The sequence below is a fragment of the Periplaneta americana genome, chromosome 17, assembly GCF_040183065.1.
Source record: "Periplaneta americana isolate PAMFEO1 chromosome 17, P.americana_PAMFEO1_priV1, whole genome shotgun sequence".
NCBI lineage: Eukaryota > Metazoa > Arthropoda > Insecta > Blattodea > Blattidae > Periplaneta > Periplaneta americana.
In genome coordinates, this window is record NC_091133.1 from 116276146 (window position 1) to 116290699 (window position 14554).

Genomic DNA, 14554 nt, shown 5'->3' on the forward strand with positions numbered 1-14554 from the left:
AGATGACCCATAAATAGATCGAAACATGTAAACGAGGTACGTTGAAATTTAACACAGGAAAGTCTTACCATACATATTCCGAAGTTTTTTCTCTAACATTCACCGTTTTAGAGGAAATCGTTTTGTTTCTATGAAGCATTTGGCAACATAACGGCTGCTGCAAAACTCTAAGCAAGCGCAGCCTGCCTGCATTCCTTACCTTCCCCTCCCCCTCTGCTGTACTCAGTCGGTAACATGCGACGTGCGTTGTGTTACAATATTTATTTCAATGATTTTCGCTATTATTTAATTTAAATTCATGGCTAAATGGTTTAATTTGCAAAAAAAAAAAAAAAAAAGATTCAAGACATTAACTGTTCAGATTATTTTTACCTATCTGCTTGTATAGCAATCAGCCATTTCTCTCCGGCTATTACCGCAATATAGGGCTGCAAACAGTGGGCAAAGAGTATTTTTTTTCCTGCTTAATGGTGCTTCATGGAAGGAAAATTGTAATAAAAGTCTTGTTATATTTAACATGTAGAATCACCTCTTAAATTTTGGTGCAACGGTTACCATCCACTCTGTATATTCCTCTCTTTTCCTTTAGTTTTCTGTGATATCTCAAATCAATTTCTTCATTTTTAAAGTGTTTGCAGCATTGTATACTTTTGTGTGTTAGCATATGGCAGTGCCTGTTTAAAGTACGACGTTGGAGAGTTGAATTTGGAACACAACTACCAACAAGATTAACTATAATAAGAATCCGAGACAAGTTTGAAGTCGATGGAAAGGTGCAAGATGTGTTGAAAGAGCAGTGCGGAAGAAAGAGAAGTTCCACTGATAACGAGAGTGTTGATGCAGTCATGCAGGCTTTTGCACAATCCCCAAACAAGTCAATGGGACAATGTTCTCTTGAGATTGGTATCAGGAAATCCAATGTTCATCGAATTTTGTGAGCTCAAAAATTGAAGCTTTACATTCCGAGATTTGTCCATAAACTAAATGAGGACTACTCAGAGATGGATAAAACGAAGAGGAAGTGCTGTAGAGTTCCCGTCTCGATTTCCTGATTTAACCCCTCCAGACTTCTACCTATGGGGAGCTCTAAAGGACATAATGTACGCTACAAAACCACAAACACTGGAGGAACTGAGAGTTCAGATTGAACATGCCTGTAATGATATTCCATTAGCAACAATCCAGTTGGTATGTCGCTCTGTTGTACATCGTTGTTGGGAGTGTATTGTGTCGGAAGTGGGCCATTTTGAACATGTACGGGCTTAAGGAATATAAAACCGCAAAAATCGTATTTCTGTCTCATCTCGTTGCTGAGAAATAGTGTTTCAAAATGTGTATACATCAATTTGGGAACCTCTGTATTAGTTTCCCTAATTATTATGGAAGAAAATGTCATTGAAGTTTTTTGTAGAGTCAAAAATTCTGCATCGATTTGTTTTATTAAATTAATATTTTGATTATGAGTGTGTTTGGAATTAATTAAAATTAAAAAGTAATTATAACCGTCTTTCATTAAAACTTAATTACAGTAAGTCCTGGATAACTGATATTTGTGTTTAAAACAAAATAATTTAGGATCCAACCAGTTAACGATAAAATTTAAAGAGGAAACGAATGTGACATCATTGTGAATTCATTTTCTACAGGTTAACAGTTTCATGGTAAATCACAATTAATGTTCAAATAGACCTCTGTTTGCTGTTAAACAATAACCAAGTCTATTATAAAACTCTCGTCTGACATTTGCTAGCTGCATGTTTGATATCTTGTTGCATTCTGCTTGTAATGCATTTTTCAAATGATGTAAATCCTCAGATGTCCTCTCAAATAGATTTTTGATTTTATATATCCCCAGAGGAAAAAACCATTAGGAGTAAGATCAAGGGATCGAGCAGGCCATTCAATTGTATGAATTGGACCCGTTATTTATCTTGCCAGCGAAAGAATCTGTTAATCAATTTCTAACAGTGCGAGTCTTGTGTGCAGAACAGCCATCCATTTGAAACCAAATTTCTTTATTTTTTCGTACAACCTCTGTCACTGCAGACCCTATATCTTCTTATAATTACTGCAAGAAACTTTCACCTGTCAGACTTTCTTGAAGATAAAATGGTCCTATTATGTGGTGACTCAGTATTCCTGTCCAAACATTAATCTTTTTTGAGGATACTGAGTTCTTGTCTCAAAAATATAGTGCAGGTTTTCAGTAGCTCATAGTCGGAAGTTCTGAACATTTGGTTATTATGTAATGTAAATGTACATTCATCACTAAAACAAATGTTTCTGACAAAGTTTCTTCTATGTTTATTGCCTTTTTCATATCTCTTGCCATTAATTCTTCGTGACATTTATACGAGTGGAAGTGTTCCTTTCAAAATTTTCAGTGCTGTTGTATGATGTATGTCAGTCTATTATGGTCTTTTTTATCATTTGACAGCAAAACGTACGTCTCCTTTCCATATCTGTTTCCATTAATTTTTCATGACTGATATTTATACGAGTGGGTTGTTCCTTTTAAAATTTTCAGTGCTGTTGTATGATGCACTATGTCATGTCTATGAGCTAATGTCCGTAAACATACATTTGGATTTTCAATTACAAAAGCCAAAACATTGTATACATTCTCATTTTTTTCTTGTGGGTGAGCATTTGGAGGTTTGTTGCATTTGCAATTTTCCGCTAAACTGGAGGATTTGCTACGGTAGCTTTGAACAGTGCCGTTATGGTTATGACCAAATTGAACTAAATACACAATGTCGCCAACATAAGGACATGACGTTGGTCTGTGGCGTCGTTAGAAGGAGAAATTAGTTTTTTTCTCTCTATATATCTCCTTCGTTCTGAACATTACTGAGAGATAGCATCAATATTAGCGACAATATGTACATATTTGCGTAAATATTTCTAGTAGATTACGTGGCTTAGATTAGGGCTCGCGACAGGAACAGTTTCGCTGTGGCAAATGCGCGGACCTCTCATGCGTGATCCTTACTTGAATTTATTTTCGTGTGTACATTCCAGATCAAATCAAGACGATCCCTTCTTGCATATTATACGAAGGTTAGGTTTGGTTAGTTTAGGTTTTTATTAATCAAGTCCGCGCATGCGCAGACAGCCAAGATGATAGTTTTTGTTTCATAATATTGATAAACAATAATGATGAAAGCAGTGAATAATTTCATGGCCGCTGAAAGTTTTCTTCGTAAAAGAGGAGGTATTTTCTGTAGACCACAGGTCGATGGCATTTAAGTGTGCTTAAATGCGACAGGCTCATGTCAATAGATTTACTGGCATGTAAAAGAGCTCCTGCGGGACAAAATTCCGGCACACCAGTGACGCTGATATAAACTCGGCACTTGCGATCGTCGTTAAATAAACCATACTTACTTACTTACTGGCTTTTAAGGAACCCGGAGGTTCATTGCCGCCCTCACATAAGCCCGCCATTGGTCCCTATCCTGAGCAAGATTAATCATCATCTCTATCATCATATCCCACCTCCCTCAAATCCATTTTAATATTATCTCCCCATCTACGTCTCGGCCTCCCTAAAGGTCTTTTTCCTCCGGTCTCCCAACTAACACTCTATATGCATTTCTGGATTCGCCCATACGTGCTACATGCCCTGCCCATCTCAAACGTCTGGATTTAATGTTCCTAATTATGTCAGGTGAAGAATACAATGCATGCAGTTCTGTGTTGTGTAACTTTCTCCATTCTCCTGTAACTTTATCCCTCTTAGCCCCAAATATTTTCCTAAGCTCCTTATTCTCAAATACCCGTAGTCTCTGTTCCTCTCTCAAAGTGAGAATCCAAGTTTCACAACCATACAGAACGACCGGTAATATAACTGTTTTATAAATTCTAACTTTCAGAGTTTTTGACGGCAGACGGGATGATAAAAGCTTCTCAACCGAATAGTAACAGGCATTTCCCATATTTATTCTGTGTTTAATTTCTTCCCGAGTATCATTTATATTTGTTACTGTTGCTCTAAGATATTTGAACTTCTCCACCTCTTCGAAAGATAAATTTCCAATTTTTATATTTCCATTTCGTACAATATTCTCGTCACGAGACATAATAATATACTTTGTCTTTTCGAGATTTACTTCCAAACCTATCTTTTTACTTGCTTCCAGTAAAATTTCCGTGTTTTCCCTAATCGTTTGTGTATTTTCTCCTAACATATTCACGTCATCCCCATAGACAAGCAGCTGATGTAACCCGTTCAATTCCAAACCCTCTCTGTTATCCTGGACTTTCCTAATGGCATACTCTAGAGCAAAGTTAAAAAGTAAAGGTAAACCATAACTTAAATTTTTTATACCACCAGCAGTCATTAAAAATGTTAAACAGGAGTTTGTTCTGAGTCTTTCACATTGTCAGATCGTAAATGGGCAACATTTTGAACATTTAATTAATTGAACATTTGCTTTTGTAACATATTTATTTTAACTATTAATTTTGTTACCATAGCAACGTTTGTTGTATAAAACAACTGATAGCTTCTGTAACCATGAAGAATAATAAAATATTTCAGATGGTATATAGAAAAATACAGGGTGCAATTTAAAAATGTTCCCGATGGCGTCACAATTCGCACAACAATGACATCAAGAATGGTTTGTTTTTGTGAAAAAGTGTCTTTTTAAAATATACTTTTTGACGTGTCCGAGCGCTTTTCGAAAAACATTTCCATTTAGCTGTAGCAGAAAATATGCGTGACTCTTTAAATGCGCTGTATAATAAAATTGCATAGATAAATTACAATAAATAATGTATAAAAATATTTACTCATAACAAATTGCTTACATACATTTTTAAATTTGTAATAGTTGATGTTAAATAGATGAGGGTATTGCTTTAGTGATTTGTTATAAATTTTAGGGCCGATATTAAAGTCCCGTCGCCCTAATTTCCGGCAGCCAATCGCGTTGCAGGTCGGCTACATTTAAACGTGTGCGTCTTGTGATTCGCTGATGAAGACGTTATTCATTTCTTAAGGCTCGATAAATAATACAATCGCCCGCCATTTTGGCTCTTTCGTTGGCGTTCGCAGAAAGCACACGAAGACGTTATTTGCCGCTCAATTATTTCCTGAATTACAGTGCGTTTGATTTATTATCATAGGAGCTACGACATGATAATGTTTAACGATGTGGCAAATAGATTCCTAGTATGGTAGCTCGGCAACGAAAGAACAAAAAATGACGAACGGTACTACCTACCTAGACTTTATAGAGCCTTCACTTCCTAAGACGTAAGCAAAGAGGAGGAGTCACGCCGGGAATAATAGCGTTGCGACTATACTGGGTGTTCATTTCAAAGTGTGTCATGACGTCACTGTTGTTGGGTCACCGATTTGAAGCGAGTTTCAGCTTATATTGCAGAGAAGTTGCCTATTATTTAAGGCGTTCTTCAATCTGAACTTGAGAACGTGTACGGTATAACTTGAACGTCGTAGCAACAGATGGCGGTCTGTACGGTCTGTGTGCTACCATAACCTCTTTCGAACTGTGTTTTGCGCGGGCAAGTCGTACGCAGGATATTTGTTATCATCGGTTGCGTACGGTAACATTACACAACTCAAATCAAATGCTCCGTGTCCATGTTGACCGTCGAAGTTAATGTCAACAAATACGTAAGTAATCGTCTTAACCCTCTCCCCATATCCCGACAGTACGTATTTCAAAACAGTTCACATTCCTGCCACTACCGGCGTTACCGTACGTATCGGTACGTACTCTTCAGAATGAACGCCGTACTTGCTAGGCAACTTCTGTGCCTCATAGGTTATACACCTCTGCGGAAGTGTAGGAAGATTTAATTCTCTAGGCTCATCGGCTAGCCACATGACGGCATACAGCGAGCCAGGACACACTTTGAACTGAACACCCAGTAGTATTAGAATTGAGAGGGTCAGAAGCAAAGTGGTACAAGCGACATTTCTAAAGAAAAAAAAATTAAGTGCATCCAGGGAAAACTAAATCATAAAAGAAATTTAGTGGCAAAGGGATATATCTTTTAAAGATATCACACATTAAAATTTAAAATTAAAACTTCACGGAATTTACGAAAGCGTAGGCATTTTCAAACACATTTTCTAAAGTGCGCATAATATACCCCTTTGCGTCTGAACCCCTGACTGAAAGCAGTGCTCGTTAAGCATTTGGGTTCAAACAGACTTATTGTATCCGTGCGTTTGGTTCTGGGTTTGTGAGTTTATGATCCGAAATATGTGTGATTTTTATGTATAAAATTTAATAATAGGTTACATTGATATAAATTTGATGTATTTTCAAGACTTTAAATTCCAAAAACAACTTTTCGGTAGAATAATCAATAGGTTTTTTTTGGACATATTTTAATTATTCTTCTCTGTAATAAACCTAATAGGTTAAGGTTAGTTTTAAAAGTATTATGTACTCCATCCTAATATTCCATATTGGGTTATAGACTGAAATAGGGCAAGGTAAAGTGTACGTAGTACATGCATTGGTAAGTAATTTAGTAACTGAACAAAATAATAATAAAATTCTACTTAATTTCTTACAAAGATAGTTGATATGTTTGTCCCACTTCAGACGTTTACCAATATTCACTTATAAATATTTAATCTCTGAAGATTAATTTATAATTTTATTTTACAACTACAGCTGAGTATAGAACAACCCGAATTTTTAGGGGGGAATTAGGCGATTTATAACATTTACTAGTTAATGAAAAAAGGAATAGCTATAGTTTTAGCAATGTTAAGAGAAAGAATATTCGAATCAAATCATGCTTTTATTAATTTTATACTCGACCATGCCGAAATGTAGTAATTATACACCTGGTAGCAGTCCTTTAATGCATATCATTAAAGTACTCCTACTCATTAAAGTACAGGCCTTTGGCCAATCACAAGTCAGCTTTGTACCGTTATATCGATTATTCTCGGATATGCAATTGACAGACAATTAGCGAAAAGTCACGGAGGCTGGAAATCCAATACTGTCGTAAAAGGTTATGTTCTGTTACTATAATAATTAGCGTTAATTGTAAATAATATTCAAATAAATTCAATTTGTCATCTCGTTTTTCAATTCTAAATCAATTTCCAGGTTATATCAGACTAATGTTCATTCTTATTCTGTGCTAAGGTCAATGACATTCGGCCTCGGAAAAAATCAGTAGGCTACTTTCGGGTCTGCGCACATCTCACAATTCAGGTCAGTTCGCACATAACCATAAAAAGACCTAATTTTCAATACTTTCAAGTACTTGCGCTCGTTTCATAAACAATCATACTTGCGTCTTAATTACTACCATTATAGGCTCGTTCATAATGTACTATTAAACCATTATTTGCGTTAAATTAAGTGTCGTGCAAGATTTCCACCCAAACAATAACACATTATCATCTGCGTAGGAATACAATACTTCTTTATGGTTCTGTAAATCAATTGTTAATAAAGCGTTAATGTAGATCTATATCAAAAACAAAATAGGGTCCACACCTGTGGAGTAACGGTTAGCGCGTCTGGCCGCGAAACTACGTGGCCCGGGTTCGATTCCCGGTCGGGGCAAGTTACCTGGTCGAGGTTTTCCCTCAACGGTGCTAGACCTCGGACTCATTTCACTGGCATTATCACCTCCATCTCATTCAGACGCTAAATAACCTAAGATGTTGATAAAGCGTCGTAAAATAACCTACTAAAATAAACAAAATAGAACCAAGGAACACTGGTTACTTTAGTTACTATGAGAAGTTCATAGTTAGCCGGCGTAGCTCAGTCGGCTAAGGTGTTTGCCTGCCGATCCGGCGTTGCGCTCGGGCGTGGGTTCGTTCCCCGCTTGGGCTGATTACCTGGTTGGGGTTTTTCAGAAGTTTTCCCAACTATAAGGCGAATGTCAGATAATCTGTGACGAATCCTCGACCTCATCTTGCCAAATACCATTTCGCTATCATCAATTCCTTCGACGCTAAATAACCTAGTAGTTGATACTTACTTACTTACTTACTTACTTACTTACTTACTTACTTACTTACTTACTTACTTACTGGCTTTTAAGGAACCCGGAGATTCATTGCCGCCCTCACATAAGCCCGCCATTGGTCCCTATCCTGAGCAAGATAAATCCAGTCCCTACCATCATATCCCACCTCCCTCAAATCCATTTTAATATTATCTTCCCATCTGCGTCTCGACCTCCCCAAAGGTCTTTTCCCCTGTGGCCTCCCAACTAACACTCTATATGCATTTCTGGATTCGCCCATACGTGCTACATGCCCTGCCCATCTCAAACGTCTGGATTTAATGTTCCTAATTATGTCAAGTGAAGAATACAATGCGTGCAGCTCTGCGTTGTGTAACTTTCTCCATTCTTCTGTAACTTCATCCCTCTTAGCCCGAAATATTTTCCTAAGAACCTTATTCTCAAAAACCCTCAATCTCTGTTCCTCTCTCAAAGTGAGAGTCCAAGTTTCACAACCATACAGAACAACCGGTAATATAACTGTTTTATAAATTCTAACTTTCAGATTTTTTGACAGCAGACTGGATGATAAGAGCTTCTCAACCGAATAATAACAGACATTTCCCATATTTATTCTGCGTTTAATTTCCTCCCAAGTAATAGTTGATACAGCGTCGTTAAATAGCCAAGTAAAAAAAAAAAAAAAGGAACTGTTTAGTAATGAAGTATTACTTTCATTCTTGTGTCATTTTGTCCTAAAAAGAGGACACAGGAGCGGTGTATGATCGCCAGACGAATCGGACAACTGTTGTATGTACTGTACGTATTCGAAACTCAGAGAAGTAAGAACAAGTAAGAACGTTTTTTTTGCCTTGAGGTAGAAAGTGACATCGTGGAAGGGAGGAGATACCGTGTCGGGGAAGCCACTGAAGTTGAGTCGCTGCAGTCTGTTTCACAAGCAGAACCACACCAGAAGCACGGGGCGAGAAGGTAGGTACAGTAAGCAACATTGTCTGCATGCTAGATTCCGTATGCGAATATTATACTGTTTGAAAATTGAACTCAAAATTAATTGAGGAAAATTATATATTACCATCATCATCATCATCATTCTCGTCGTCGTCGACATCTAGGATTAGACGTTGCTCTGACTCTAAAACGGCCCACAGACAGAATACGTAGGATACATCGTACTAGAAGTAGCAAATAAATTTGTTTAGATATTTCGTTCGCTGTTTTTCCCACAAACGTAAATAAATGTAGTTCGACAGATAGTATGATTTTACTGATCGTCAGAGATGGTAGATTTACCGAACTATTTGGCAAAAATTTAAGAACCTAGGGCCTTTAGACAAATTCTATTTTTTTTTTTACAAAAAACACGAAAATATCTCATAAAATGTAATTTCGCTCTTATTTCGCAGAACCACATACATTTTGCATTTTGTATTCAACTCCACATTTTATGGTGGATTAGAAAAACTTATTGAATCGCCCCATGCAGTAAGGGCTTCAGTCCATTAGACCTACTTTTGAGAAAACTAAAGAAAACATTCTGTACACTATATTCCTTTCTGCATAGAACTCTGAGCCTGACATTTCAGTTTCTATCTTTCCAAGCATTGGACTGAATACCTTTCTGCCCAGGCCGATTAAGCCACCCATAAAGATGTGATTTCCATCGATATCTCGTTTTTTTTTTTTTTTTTTTTTTTTTTCAAAAATTGTTACTGAAGTCCTTTCTGCATGGGGCGATTCACTATATTAATACCACATTCTAGTAAATACAGGTACGAAGCTTGAGTTGTGAGGGTGCTATGAACAATAGACTGTGCCGGTACTATTTCGCATTGTCTGTAATGAGGCGATATTAGCGATCCTAGTGGTTAGCAACTATCTCTGGATGCATATTTACTACGCATTGAGCTTCGTGGCTGTATATACTAGACTGTTCTAATATATACTTAACATGCTTATTTTGACAGCATTTGAGTACATTTTCCATTTATCGTTATTACGAAAATCTACCATCTCTACTGATCGCTGAAATGTGAATGTTTTAATGTCGGTAGAATTCGCGACGTAGATGGAGACGGAAAAACTAATATCAGTGTACTACCACAGTCTGGTATAATACAGTCACGAAGCTTGAGTTGTGAGGGTGCTAGGAACAATAGACTGTGCCGGTACTATTTCGCATTGTCTGTAATGAGGCGATATTAGCGATCCTAGTGGTTAGCAACTATCTATGAATGCATATGTACTACGTATTGAGCTTCGTGACTGTATATACTAGACAGTGGTACTACTATGCCGTCAAAGAAGAAAAAAGCTACGATTCTTGCGATAGTGCTTTTTTAGATGATATTGAAGGGAAGAAAAAGAAAAGAAAGTGTTGCAAGGGCAGGTTGTTAAAAGAAATATGTACTCTCATATGAATTTACTGTGAGAGTTAAGTGAAAATGAACAAAATTATTCAAGAATGGATAGTGAAACATTCGACGCTATATTGAATTTAGTAAGAGACAAAATTACGAAGAAAAATATGATAAAGAGGGACTTAATAACTGCAAAGGAAAGGTTATCTGTCACCTAAGATATTTCGCAATAGGAAACTCGTAGGCCTATGAAGATAATCTGACTTCATATCCTGCTAGCAACTATTTTGTCTAACAATTCTATAAATTCTTCCAAAAACTTTTCTTTTGAGTTGATGACGAATATATTAATTATACAAGAAACAATCGCAGCACCTAGCATAAGAGATATGCAATTGTACTAAAAATATTATCAGTCGTAACAACCTCTACACGTTGCAACCTGTCGTTAGATATGCCGGTAGTACGACAGATTTTGTGGAAGCTCCGAACTGCCATCCAATTCGACCGCGACGTACTGCAGGTTTCACTGCAACGCCACACACGTTGCTTTGACAGTTGTTGACTTAATTTTCCAAATGGTCCTATTTTACTCTGTCCAAAGACTAGTACTGAAGGTATTACTTTCATTATTCTGGAGTCTGGCATGCTTGAGGGTATCTCCCCAACTATTTCTGTACAAGGTGATTCAGTAAAAGTGTGCAGAATTTAAACAGGAAATAGGAGGTCCTCTGCAGAACATTTTGAGATAAATGTAAATTTAAATGTAAATGTAACGAATAAATATAAATTTAAATGTAAATTTAACGACTAAATATAAATTTAAATGTAAATGCAAACACTAAATATAAATTTAAATGAAATGTAAATACTAAATATAAATTTAAATGTAAATGTAAATACTAAATATAAATTTAAATGTAAATGCAAACACTAAATATAAATTTAAATGAAATGTAAATACTAAATATAAATTTAAATGTAAATTTAACGACTAAATATAAATTTAAATGTAAATTTAACGACTAAATATAAATTTAAATGTAAATGTAACGAATAAATATAAATTTAAATCTACATTTAACGACTAAATATAAATTTAAATGTAAATGTAACGAATAAATATAATTTTAAATGTAAATTTAACGACTAAATATAAATTTAAATGTAAATGCAAACACTAAATATAAATTTAAATGAAATGTAAATACTAAATTTAAATGAAATGTAAATACTAAATATAAATTTAAATGTAAATACTAAATATAAATAATATCTATATATATAATTTGAACTGGTAATGGAAATTACGGGAAAACGGCTGAACGGATTTTAATGAGTGACCCCTCATTTTCATGCCTGGCATCCAAAGTTTTTCGGAAAAGTAGTAGTTTTCAGTGAAATGTCAATTTTCCTACATAATTTTCCTATTTTCCAAAATCCATCTGTTGTCAGTTTTGAGAACTAATTTTATTCAATCACGGCCGACTTGATTGAATTTCAGAACAAAACACACACTACAATAAACAATAGGCTATTACACAAAGGCCATGACCTGCAGGACTGCCGACATATTTAGAGCTCAATTCAATTTGTTATTAAAAACTGATTCTGCAGAGTATAATTTTCTAAGTACAGCTGTGTATTGGATATTCAAATCTACGAAACTTGAGGTGGTTTGATGACATTATTACCATTAGAAATTAAATATTATTATAGTTAATAGCATGATGCGTCTATTTTTCATTAATTGTACATAATATTGATGCTATATTGATGACATGAGAGTGAAACGTTTGGAGGTTGTGTAAGTAAATGTAGAGAATATCTTAATTTAGATCTTCATTTCTATAATTTACTGAGTGACTGCTATATATAACTACAAAACTTAAGATAATAATATTGTTATTAAAAATCAAATATTTTTATACTTATTAACCCAGTGGGGTTGGGTCTTTTTCATACACTTAATGGCGGTGTAGTGCAGATATTGATATATGTCATTGTCTTCAGTATTGGCTCGAGAGAGCGCAAAAATTACAGTTCCTAAGGAAAGATAAAAAGGTATTACTTACTGATAAAATAAGAGGCCTAGAAAATTTTGTAGTCTCCAGATCATTTCAGCAAGATCTCTTTGTAGGATAAAATGATTTTACGCTCTACATTTCAAGTTCTACATGCAGCAGCTGTACGAAAATTCTATTGTTCGAAAGCTTAGCAAACCTGACATTTTTTTTTAACTTTTTCCTACAATCCACAATGACCTGAAATAGCTACTGCTATCGTCCTGACATTGATACTTGCGTTTTCGCGTTGAAACTCAAAAACTGAAGTTGGATAGGTTCTAGAAAAAGTATTTGGCCTAAAAAAATCCACTCAGAGGGAGTATGTTTCATTATTATGGAAGCAAATAACTATCAAAAAGACAAGTATTCTTCATTGAAAATAAATCTCAAAAATTTTTATTTGAACGTCTAACGAACTTAGTTTGCAGCAGCATTTGCTGCACAAGCCACTAGTATATATATATTACATGTTGCTGATCGTAATTTCGGGCACCTGTTGTCAGGTATAAGATGGTACGTTGTTAACTCACATCTGTAAATTATATGACAACAATTTTAAAATGTAAATTATACGTGTACATAAATGTAAATAATAATTGTAAATAAATAATAAGTGTAATTAAGTATAGATAATATGGAAAAAAGTAATCAATAGCGATAGACATGTAGGGGAGTCAGTACACGGAATTTTGACAAAAAAATTGGTTTCTATCCTTTTTCGGTTATTTAATATGTGTAAAATGATATTATGATTTTATTTCTTAGAATTGTCAACTCTTCAGCAAAAATATTGTAGTAATTCTTACCCCTAATTTGACAATGTATCCTATAGGATACAACAGGTTAATAGGCTATATGCTATAATTTTAATAGAACCATAGAAAAAAAATTGGTAGGAAAATTAAAATTTCACAATACTATAATATTGTACAACACATAAAAATAAGGACATTACAATAGTTGTTTTCTTTACGGTCCGACAAGATTTAATAAACTAGTGTGAGAAATGAAGCTTTGCCAAGTTAAGGGTTAAAGCAAAAAATGTTGTCATTGATTTTTGTTTCCAACCGCTCAGTGAAATTATTAATTTATTTAGACGATTCTATACATAAAAATATGTTATATATGCCCTATTTTTTCTACATTTGTATCTTTTATCACTACTGAGAAAAGTGCACCCAAAATTGAGGAATTTGACATTGTAAGATATGGAAGTACAGTCTTCCCTTAGCTCATATCTCTTTAATCTGACTTCGCAGACCCGAAGTTCCCTATTTCATTCGATATGTTCTGTATTTCCTGTCTAATTTTTGCATGCTTTTACTTAATCACCCTGTATATCTCAATTATGTTCTCAAAACTTTCCATTTTCAGTACAGATGTGAATAGTCGAGAAATGCATCTGCATCATTCCACAGGACCGTTATTTATCATCTGATTACGTTTGTTTTTATTCGAATAGATAATTTGAAGATGCTGTATCAAATGAGCGGTTCGAACGCCGATAGAACTTGTGATAGTGAAATGTTATTTGGCTAGATAAGTCCGCATATTACCTGACATTAATCTTGCAGTTGAGGAAAAAACTAATCCAAGCGGGATTCAAACTAATACCCGAGTTCGATCTCCGTTCACGAGTTCATAAAGGAGAATATTATTGGATTTATTGGTTGAAAACAGTGGCGGCTCCTGCATATTTCTTAAGAGGAGGAAAGAAATTAACAGCACTAAATGACACTTTCTTGAATGAAACATGCTACAAATTAGCCTACATGCATACATGTAAGACCAGGTAGTGTTGGGGTTGGCCTTCCCTTCTGTATAGCAATAATCTGTTCTTGTAAACTGAGTTTCCTAAATTGTCCAAACTATATTATGATTTCACTTCCATTCATTGTTCAATAATTGCACAAATTAACAATTACAAGGAAATTCACAACCTCGTAGCATTTTTCGAGCACACTACAGCATCACACGTGTTGGAAGAGACTAGCTACTAACTCGTAACTGGAACCGTTTTATGGAAAAATGGAAATGGGAATGGGAAATAATCTGAGGAAAGCGAGAACACTGCACCCACCCACGTGGTCTGTGTTGCCACATGTACATTTTACAAGTTCAGTATCACATACTTTTGAAGAATGTTAG

General features: G+C 35.2%; 1 protein-coding gene across 2 annotated transcripts in view; it reads left to right on the forward strand.

Moving 5' to 3' along the window:
* The first annotated feature begins 8852 nt into the window (after window positions 1-8852).
* The window catches only part of LOC138693304 (retinol dehydrogenase 13-like), a 54260-nt gene continuing 48558 nt past the window's right edge, over window positions 8853-14554 (forward strand). For both annotated transcript variants that reach the window (XM_069817177.1, XM_069817178.1), the window contains exon 1: window positions 8853-8952. The gene's annotated coding sequence lies outside the window, so the exon portion shown is untranslated. The remainder of the gene's footprint in view (window positions 8953-14554) is intronic.